Source organism: Rana temporaria, chromosome 12 (genome assembly GCF_905171775.1).
Source record: "Rana temporaria chromosome 12, aRanTem1.1, whole genome shotgun sequence".
In the NCBI taxonomy this organism is placed as follows: domain Eukaryota; kingdom Metazoa; phylum Chordata; class Amphibia; order Anura; family Ranidae; genus Rana; species Rana temporaria.
In genome coordinates this window covers 144477620-144488470 of record NC_053500.1, presented here as the reverse complement: position 1 = coordinate 144488470, position 10851 = coordinate 144477620, and the positions used below count along the sequence as shown (strand labels likewise).

The 10851-nt window shown below is 48.2% G+C and overlaps 1 pseudogene; it reads left to right on the top strand.

The window, feature by feature from the left end:
* Positions 1-9301: 9301 nt before the first annotated feature.
* Positions 9302-9405, top strand: LOC120919649 (annotated as a pseudogene).
* The last annotated feature ends 1446 nt before the right edge of the window (positions 9406-10851 follow it).

The window sequence follows — 10851 nt, the reverse complement described above, 5'->3', positions numbered from 1 at the left end:
GCACACACACACGCGCACAGATTGCCGCTCGTGCATTAGAGAATGAAGAGTTTCCTTCACACTTGACCTCCTCTAATGGACCTTCCGCGGCGTGGATTTAATTAAATTAACCAATATGAATACAAACTTGGGCAGAAAACGAGCGGTCGGGAGTGAGGAATGGCGGCGAGTGCCAAGCATGAAGAGGAATAAAATGTTTCACTTGTCACCGGCACAACAAACGACATTCATTAGTTATTTTCCAAGTGACCAAGCCTGCCGCGCGGCGAAGACGAGATTCCGGTAATTTTCTTTTAATCATTTTGTTTTTTTGCCCGGTGAAGGATGGGAAGCAGCCAAGGGGAGAGAAAAAATGGGGATGGCGTGAAAAAAATCTCACTTCTTGAAATTAATCTGAATATCGAACATGTTGTATTTCCCGGCGGGAACATGTGTTACAAGACGGCGAGAGCGGAGAGCGCTCCGCCAGGAAATGAATCATCTGCCTAAGATTTGAAGCGCGTCGCTGTACTTGATGGTGGAATTAAAGTGATCCCGTCACATGTTAAAGTGTATGGAAACCCCAACAATGAACTTTTCAAAATCATTTTTGTTATATCTGTTGGAGAAGTGCAAATAAATACCTGTTGATCCTGCCAGGCAGAAATCTTGTGGACTGTTTGAGGTCAGGACTCTGTGCAGGCCAGTCAAGTTCCTCCACCCCAAACTCGCTCATCCATGTCTTTATTGGCCTTGCTTTGTGCACTGGTGCACAGTCATTTTGGAACAGGAAGGGGTGGTCCCCAAAGTTGGGAGCATGAAATTGTCCAAAATGTCTTGGTATGCTGATGACTGGGCACTGACTGGCAACATGGGCACTGGCTGGAATGATGACCAGCAATGCCATCAGTGTCACCCCTCAGTGTTCATCAGTGCCACCCAGTGTCCATCAGTGCCACCTCTTATTGCCCATCTATGCCCAGTGCCCATCTGTGCCACCCATAAGTACCCATAAGTGCCACCCATGAGGGCCCATCAGTGCCGCCAAAGAGTGCCCAGTGCTGCCTATGAGTGCCCATCAGTGCAGCATACCAGCGCCGCCCATCAGTGGCCATCAGTGCCGCCTATCAGTGCCCATCAGTGCCACCTCATCGGTGCCCATCAGTGCTGCCATATCAGTGCCCATAATTGAAGAAGAAAACTTACTTATTTACAAAAAAAATTTACAGAAAAAAATCAAAACTACATTTTTTTCAAAAATGTCGGTCTTTTTTTAGTTGTTGCGCAATAAATAAAAATCGCAGAGGTGATCAAATACCACCAAAAGAAAGCTCTATTTGTGGGAACAAAATTATAAAAATTTCATTTGGGTACAGTGTAGCACGACCGCGCAATTTTCACTCAAATTGCGACAGCGATGAAAGCTGAAAATTGGCCTGGGTAGGAAGGTGCGTAAGTGCCCTGTATGGAAGTGGTTAAATAAAAAAACATAATAAAAAAATGTCAAGTTCGGATACATTCTCCTTGCAGCTGATTGGCTGAGTCTGGATTTCCTGCTGATCGGCTTTTTTCCAATCATTCCGCCGAGCCACTCCAAGGCTGCCGATGCTCAGAGCTTCTGCGCTCTCACAGGGCGACTTCGGAAGCTCGTCGCTTTCCAGCAGGTTTCAGGCCGCACCTGTCTCGGTTCCAACTGGAAAGTGTTGGGTTTGGAAGGTGGAGAGCGAGAACTGAAGAAAGCCAGTCTGTGGCACTGTGGAAACAGCTGACCGTCGGGTATTAAGTGGGGAACATTGGGAGGGGTGGGGTGTATAGACCTTGATGTGCACATTTAAGTTACTTAAGAAGTATTTTCTGAATAAATTCCTGACATGTCAAAATATACAGCAACAGGATCATTTTTCAGGAAACTTTTCATCATTACAAAGCCTTCTTTGAGCTCCAGTCAGTAATCTTTGCCTAGGCGGGGATGATGTCATCAGTCTGCTGCAGGTCTCCTCTCCTCCAGTGATCCGGATGCAACATTGGAACTTTGTAGCAAGTTGAAATGTGACAGTCTGGGTCTGATCCGTGCAGTGGCGGCCCGTCCATTAGGAGCGCCGCCCCCCTAATCCATGTGCCCAGCCCAGGGCCGTCCTAATAGCATCATGGGCCCCTGGGCAAAGTAATGCTCTGGGGCCCCATACAATGGAGACAGTGCAGGTAAACAGAAATCAAGTAGGTAGGGGATATCTGGGGTGTAGAGGGGTCAGAGTGCTGGAGGGATATCTAGGGTGTAGAGGGGTCAGAGTGCTGGGGGGATATCTAGGGTGTAGAGGGGTCAGAGTGCTGGGGGGATATCTAGGGTGAAGAGGGGTCAGAGTGCTGGGGGGATATCTGAGGTGTAGAGGGGTCAGAGTGCTGGGGGGGATATCTGAGGTGTAGAGGGGTCAGAGTGCTGGGGGGATATCTAGGATGTAGAGGGGTCAGAGTGCTGGGGGGGATATCTGAGGTGTAGAGGGGTCAGAGTGCTGGGGGGATATCTGGGGTGTAGAGGGGTCAGAGTGCTGGGGGGGATATCTGGGGTGTAGAGGGGTCAGAGTGCTGGGGGGATATCTGGGGTGTAGAGGGGTCAGAGTGCTGGGGGGACATCTGGGATGTAGAAGGGCAGCCCGGGCTGTCCCTATTTTGGTGCAGCCCTGGCTCAAGAAAAAGCTGCTTTGGGGAAAGGGCAGGGGCCCCCCATGCTGCTGGGGCCCCTGGGCAGTGCCCAGGTGTGCCCTCTCATTAAGACAGCCCTGGCCCAGCCCCTAATCTCCATGCAGGGAGCAGGACTCGTGGATTTCAATGTGGGTTTTTTATTTCTGCCTCCTTTTCGGCCCAGTGCAGTGCACCGTCACCTTGTGCTTCTCCCCACACCCAGGGGCGGACTGACCATTCAGGCACTCGTGCACTGCCAGAGGGAACCCATGCCACTAGAGACAGTATGTAAAAATCTGTGTTTTCTTTCATCTGTCCCTGAAATGTCCCTTACCGACATCCTTTTGGTCTAAAAATCCCAATATTTTTGCTGCCCCGCCTTTCCAGTACATTCTCAGTGTGTGTATGTATACTGTGTGTGTGTATATTGTGTGTATACTGTGTGGTCCCATAATCTCCTATGGCCCGGGGGCCCCATAATCTTCTATTACCCGGGGGCCCCATGTGTTGTCAGTCCGCCCACACCCAGAGGCGTATCTAGTGAAAATAGCGCCTATGGCAAGCACTTAAACTGCGCCACTGTCGAAACATTTGAAATCCATCTTTCAGATAACCCTAACAAAAAAAAAACAGCTATCAAAACTAGTGATATTTATCATCCCTTGTGATACCTTGGGTAGTGACATATGCTCTTTATGGAGAAATCTGGGGTTTATTAGACCCCTGATCCCTCTTCTGCCCTCCAAGGCCAGGTAAATGCAGAACCAATACTGGAAGTAATGAAATCTTCATCACTTAAGGCCTCAGTTTTCACAGAGGAGAGGGAGAAACTGATGTTCCTCCTTCTTCTTTGTGCGCTGCCAATCCTACCAGATGGAATGGGGAGAGTCTGGGAGAACAGGGGAGGGCTGTGGCTGAACGCAGCAGGGATAGCGCTGCCATTGTCCATTAGCAAAGGTGCTGAAAAGGACATCCTGCCTATGCTCAGGAGGAGAAAAAAGAGACCCTCAGACCCTGGTAAGTGCCTTGCTGCCCAGCCACTCAACAGCGCCCCCTTCATATGGCGCCCATGGCACTTTCCATGGCTGCCATACCCTAGATACGCCACTGCCCACACCTCTACCGCAGTATAAGGTAAGGCCACTGATTGTGCAGGGTGGCTTTACTGCGGGAGGATCGCTGTTGTGATCGATCAAGAACCGTGCAGAGGGGGTGAGGGTGCGAGTGAGGGGGCCAGGTTAGTTTGCCGCTTACTAGCTGTTTGATTGCTATTACATCCCCCCCCTCCTCCCGCCACCTTCCGTGGCTCTCCCGAGCTTCTCCTGTCTTACCCAGAGACCTGAGCGCCCAGCCGATGGGTTCGCCAGCTGGTCGGACAGCCGGGATCGGCTGTTCACAGCAGCCTTGGAGGAAAACAGTTTGGGGATGCTGGATTTGTGCAGGTCTTGGGAAAGTCAGTTCTAAAATGTAATAAATCCTTGGATGGGCCAAGAACACGGTCTACCGTCCCTGCCCTCCTTAACAGCTTTATATTCATCACTCAGTATAGGTGACAGCATACATCTCTCAGGCCCCGTACACACGGCCGAGGAACTCGACGTGCCAAGCACGTCGAGTTCCTCGTCGAGTTCTGGGATGAAGCCGCCGAGGAGCTCGGCGGGCCGCCTTCTCCCATAGAACAACGAGAAAATAGAGAACATGTTCTCTATTTTCTCGTCGAGCTCCTCGGCGGCTCCATCGAGCCAAAACTGTACAGACGACAGAGTTTCTCGGCAGAATCCGGGTTTTGACCGAGTTTCTCGGTGAATTCTGCCGAGAAACTCTGTCGTGTGTACGAGGCCTCAGTTGTTAATAATCTTCATGGATGAATTAATTTTGTTTCATTGTTTAGGCATGTTCTCTAATAATACAACTAAGGTGCCAATCAATGGGAGATCATGTGTGCTGAGCCAAAAGGTAGGCGTTAAGGGATCACATGACCTATTCAACCCAAGAGAAGGTGAGAGATGTCGGCATGTCATCTGGCCGTCCACCACACTAATTCCAAATGGCAATTCATGGTGTGAGACATGAACCATTTAATTGCTTCTTTAAAACTAAACTAAGATTTTGTCTGCCCACAACTAGGGTCAGTAATGGCTGCATATGATCCCCCCTCCCCCTACTTTTCCATTCTCCAATGTCCAGCACAGGTTACCTCCAGCATCCTAGCAACCAATGATGTGCTTGCCCCAGTTTCCTCCATCCAGACCTATGCTGTCTTCCACTCTGTTGCTGAAACACGCTATAAGCCTTATGCCCTGTGCACACAAGCGGAATTCCCGTCGGAAAAAAAGTTGGATGGTTTTCCCGACGGAATTCCGCTCAAACCTGCTTTGCATACACACGGTCACACAAAAGTTCGGTGAACTTTTGACTGCCAAGAACGCGGTGAAGTAAAAGACTACGATGAGCCGAGAAAATGAAGTTCTATGCTTCTGAGCATGCGTCGGAATTTGTACACACAATAGGAAATTCTGATCGGATTTTTTCCTGACGGGAAAAAAGAGAACCTGCTCGCTATCTTTTTCCAGCAGTTTTTCCATTGTTATTATTATTATTTAGGTACTTATATAACGCTGTCAATTTACGCAGTGCTTTACATATACAATGTACATTCACATCAGTCCCTACCCTCAAGGAGCTTACAATCTAAGGTCCCTAACTCACATTCATATACTAGGGCCAATTTTGGCAGAAGCCAATTAACCTTCCAGCATGTCTTTGGAGTGTGGGAGGAAACCGGAGTACCCAGAGGAAACCCACGCATGCACAGGGAGAACATGCAAACTCCAGGCAGGTAGTGTCGTGGTTGTGATTCAAACCAGCAACCCTTTTTACTGCTAGGCGAGAATGCTACTCACTACACCACTGTGCTGCCCACATGTAACTGGGGACTCCGATGTTGTAAGGAGAGAGTCTGATGAGGGACTCTATGGAGACCCTGATGTTAGGGAGACTCTGATGGAGACCCTGATATAAGGGGGTAATCTGATCAGGACCCTGATATAAGGAGAGTTTGATGAGGACATTGATGTGCAGTGAGTCTGATGGAGACCCAGATGTAAAGGCCGACTCCAATGGAAATTCTGATGTAAGGGGGAATGCTGATGGGGACTCTGATTTAACTGGGAACTCCAAAGTTGTAAGGAGAGAGTCTGATGAGGACGTTGCTGTACAGAGGACTCTGATGGGGACCCTGATGAAAGGAAGGGCTCCATTGGAAACTCTGATGTAAGAGGGTGCTTCGATGGGGCCCTGATGTAAGGGAGACTTAGATGGGGACCCTGATATAAGAGGGGACTCTGATGGGGATCCTGATTTTAGGGGGACTCTGATGTAAGGTGGACTCTGATGGAGACTCTGATATAATGGGGACTCTGAGGGGGACCCTAATATAAGGGGGACTATGATGGAGATCCTAAAGTAAGGGAGACTCTGACATGGACCCTGATGTAAGGGGAAACTCTGATGGAGACCCTGATGTAAAGGAGTCTCTGACGGGGGCCCTAATTTATGGGTACATTTTTTCGGCCTGCAAATATTTATAAAACATACAATGTGGGTGTCATGCTGGAAAGTTTGGAGACCTTTGCTGTATAACACCCCAAACAGTTTCATTGCATGATTTGCGTCTCTTTGTTTCTCTGTATTCTCTCACAAATATCGTTACAGGTCCTCTTGCGGATCTAAGCAAATGTTGCAAATAATTTTGTATCCCTCCAGAGAGGAATTCCCGTAAGTGACTGACTCTGAGTTCATCTCTGAACAGAATGTAAACAATGGCTCTCAAGTCTTCTTTTCTCCGCGGCGCTCGCTCGGCTTGGCCGCCCCGTCCTCTCCTCTGTATATATTGGAGATTGGTACTTTCTTTGTTTGGGTCTTGCCTGACCGTGAAATCACTCTCAGATGTGACGAGTGACTGATAATGACTAACAGAAGAGAAAGTCGGGAATGAGGTGCCTTCCTATCCAACAAATGTACTTTAAACAGGATGGAAGGAACGTAGAAGGGTCAGGCCAGGACAATTGAGGCACTGTTTGGGCACACCGCTCCTCCCTATGGCATCGTTATCATTGGAGGAAGGACCGGTTCAGAAGAACCCCAATGAGCACTTAAAGACCCCCCCTATAGGATACAATATTATATCAAGGTAGCTGTGTAGGGATAATACCTGTAATCATGAAATGTAGTGTATGAATGTCTTTACTTATATTTTCTCCATCTATAGATGCAGGCCATCCTGTCCAGGGAAAGTGGCAGTTACAAGGGTCAGGACAAAGCATATAACACTATTAATAAATAAGTAGGGAAGGGTTGAGGAGTTCAGGGATCAGTAGTATGTAATACAGAGTTCAGAGGTCAGTATTATGTAACAGAGTTCAGAGGTAAGTAGTAAGTAATACAAAGTACAGGGGTCAGGAGTAAGTAATGCAAACCTCAGAGGTATGTGATGCAGAGTTCAGAGTTGAGTAGTATGTAACACAGAGTGCAGAGGTCCAGGGTAGGTAACACTAAGTTCAGAGGTCAGTTGTATGTAGCAAAGAGTGTAGGGGTCCGGAGTATCACAGAAGCAGGTGTCAGGAGTAAGTAATGTATAGCTCAGAGGTCAGTAGTGAACAGTTAAGAGGTGAACAGCATGTAATGCAGAGTGCAGAGGTCCAGTGTGAGCAACACAGAGTTCAGAGGTCAGCTGTATGTAGAATAGAGTGCAGGGGGTTAGGAGTATCACAGAGTGCAGGGGTAAAGAGTCAAGAGTGAGTAACACAAGAGTTCAGAGGTTGGTTGTAAGTATGTAGCATAAAGTGCAAGGGTCAGGAGTATAACAGAGTGCAGGAGTCAGGCATAAGTACATGCAGTGTTCGGAGGTGAGTAGTAAGTAACACAGAGTGCAGAGTTCAGGAGTTAGTAAGACAGTGCAGAGGTCCGTAGTATGTAACTCAGAATTCAGTAGTATGTAACTCAGAATTCAGAGGTCAGTAGTATGTAATTCAGAGGTCAGTAGTATGTAATTCAGAGGTCAGTAGTATGTAATTCAGAGGTCAGTAGTATGTAATTCAGAGGTCAGTAGTATGTAATTCAGAGGCCAGTAGTATGTAATTCAGAGGTCAGTAGTATGTAATTCAGAGGTCAGTAGTATGTAACTCAGAATTCAGAGGTCAGTAGTATGTAACTCAGAATTCAGGTCAGTAGTATGTAATTCAGAGGTCAGTAGTATGTAACTCAGAATTCAGAGGTCAGTAGTATGTAGTTCATAGGTCAGTAGTATGTAATTCAGAGGTCAGTAGTATGTAATTCAGAATTCAGAGGTCAGTAGTATGTAACTCAGAATTCAGAGGTCAGTAGTATGTAACTCAGAATTCAGAGGTCAGTAGTAGGAGGTTGGCTGTTCAGTACGGATGCCATTCATAGAATGCTTTATATTTTCTGCATGAATGCAAAGCATTCTCTAATTGGATGAGGTGGAGAGTGTGACGTCTCTGCCCCACCTCTCCACCTTATCCAATCAGAGAATGCTTTGCATTCATTCAGAAAATGCAAAGCATTCTCTGAATGGCACCCATGCTGAGCCGACTGACCTCCCGTGTTCACAATGCAGAGAAGCAGCTGCTTAATGCAGGACCCAGAATGCAAGTAGAGATCACTGAGTAGAGGTGTCTCCTTGGCATTGACCAGGCATGGCATATACATAATTGCATTGGTCCAAGCTGGGCCAGCGTAACCATGTATAACATGCCTATGCCTGGAATTATTGCTGTAAATTTTATGGGGTAGAGAGGTGCTCTGTAGTCCTGCACACTGCGCGGTTATGACGAGGGGCCTAAATTGAACGCGTCCCTGCGTGACGGACATTTTCCTTTAAATCAGTCTGTTTACGGCTAAAGTTCCAAGATCTCTTCTAATGCCGGATCTTTCTGCTAAACATTTGCCTTCCATAATGAGTGCATTATAGTACCGCCAACGAACAGGCAGTCCTTTCTCAAGCGCAGTCTTGTGTAGTCGCTTCATATGTCAAGTGCAATCTCCTGTGTCAGATCCAGATTTACGTAATTGCTACAAATTCTTCCTGGCAAGTGACAGAGGATTTACTTTGTATCATTGTGGGACATCAAAAGCATACATGTGTTAGCAGGAAAAAACATCTTTCTCCGCATATACCCAGAGGGCAGGAGGAGCCGCGCACAACTGAAATCTATCGCCTTTTCAAATACTCTTTTTCATACATGTAAGTGTAATCATCCTAGAACTGATGTGAACCTTCAATGGATGACATTAAGTTGTGCACCCTCACAAAGAAAACGTAATGCTTTAAATGCTTAAAGAAAAAGTCCGGGGAAAACTTGTTTGGCTGTTTTTCTCCGGTGGATCACAGGAGTGCAGTTCGTTTTGCACTCCTGTAACCCATTTTCAGCAGACAGCGGGCTGCCGGCTGACGTCACAGAGGCAGTCCGGACTTGGGAATGATTACGACCTGGACCGACACCCGGCTCAGCCTCTCAGCAAGCCGATGAGAGCCTGAGCCGGACACTCCACAGCCCAGTGCTCCAGCTCGGTTCTTAGTGTTTAGGGCTGGCAGAGGACAGATGCAGCATCCACCCAGGCCTTCGCTTCTCGGCCTTTTGGCTAAGATCAAGTGTAGTATCTGTTCTTATCAGTTGTTAGAGGAGCGCTGAAGCACCTCCGTTGGGAGGGTGGATGCAATCCAATAACATAATAGCACCTGGAAGGGTGGATTTCAGCAGTGGCTATGCCGGGCCACCCGACAGTACTGGGGGCAGGCCACTAGTCGAGTCTGAGCCATCCGAAAGGGTGCTTCTGGTGAGGATGGTTGCTGCACCTGGTCTGGTCTTTTTGCCGAGTTCTAGTTTGGCCTTCTGGCCGGCTGGTGTAAGTGCTATCTCTGTCAGCGATCCGGTTGGAGGAGCTGGTAATACCCTGGGATGTGACGGGGTAGGACCATGCAAATCCGCTGGGTTGATGGGGGGTGTGGAAAGGCTAATATTGGTGGAGGCTGCTAACTGGAGCGGCAGTTCTCCCCAAGAAAACCTCAATGGGCTCTCTATCTGGCAGGGGTGGAGGGCTGCACTGGCTGGTCGGGGTGTCGGATATGGAAGGAAAAGCCTATGGTGCATGTGCCCCTGGAGTGGCAGTCCAGGGGTATCTGAAGATCACTGTGTGTGAGGGAAACATTGATTTAAGATACCACGGTCACTGCACCAGCTACACGCTTTTTTTAGCACCTGCCTCCTGGGCCGGGCCTTTTGGCTAGGACCGGAGGAATTTTTTATTCCTGGCCGGAGGGCCTGGTCATTGTTCACTACAATGACCACTTCTTTCACTCTCCTCTCCACTATCCCTTCCCCCACTTTATTTTATTTATAGCCTATGTTTGTAACTTTTTGTCTTTTTTTGTTGTGCACGTTTTGTGTCACTGTGTGATCAGTAGGGTGCCGGTCCTCGGGCCAGCCCTGAACGTCTTGGGAGTAGGTGGACATGGCCTTCTGGCTTAGTTCACTTGCTCTTATGAGGTCTCCCTTCGGGGGAGCCCCACCTAGTACTGGGAGGGTTCTGTTTCGGCAGTCCCTCCGAGGAAGTTGGGTCCGTGTCGGCTTCGGTTGCTCGGACCACAGTACCTCAGTCCCCGTCTGGAGCCTAACGCCCAGGGGATCAGGGTTTTGGGTCCTTTCTTCACAGGAGGACCACTTGACGTTGCACCCGTCTGCACGTTTTTGTGAACACTCTTTATGTGTGTGCACATTTTTTTCTGCACCGGGTGGAGTTTTTTGAGTATGTTACACACGCCATAGGCTTTTAAAAAAAAAAAATCCACCCAGGTGAGTATGATGAAAAAAAAAAAAAACCCATTGCCATGCTGGTTGTAAACCCTCCTTTTTTATATATATAAAAATAACAAACATGCCTATACTTACCTGCTCTGTGCAATTGTTTTGCACAGAGCAGCCCCAATCCTCTTCTTTTGATGTGCCCCGCTGGCGCTCCAGGATCCTCCTCTTCATTTGGTGCCACCAAGGAAAGCCACTTTCCCTGGGGGCACCCATGCAGACTCGCTCCTAAGTCCTGCTGCTGCATCCATTGACACAGACAGCGGGACTCGGCCCTGCCCACCGCCCCCTTGTCACTGGTTTTGATTGA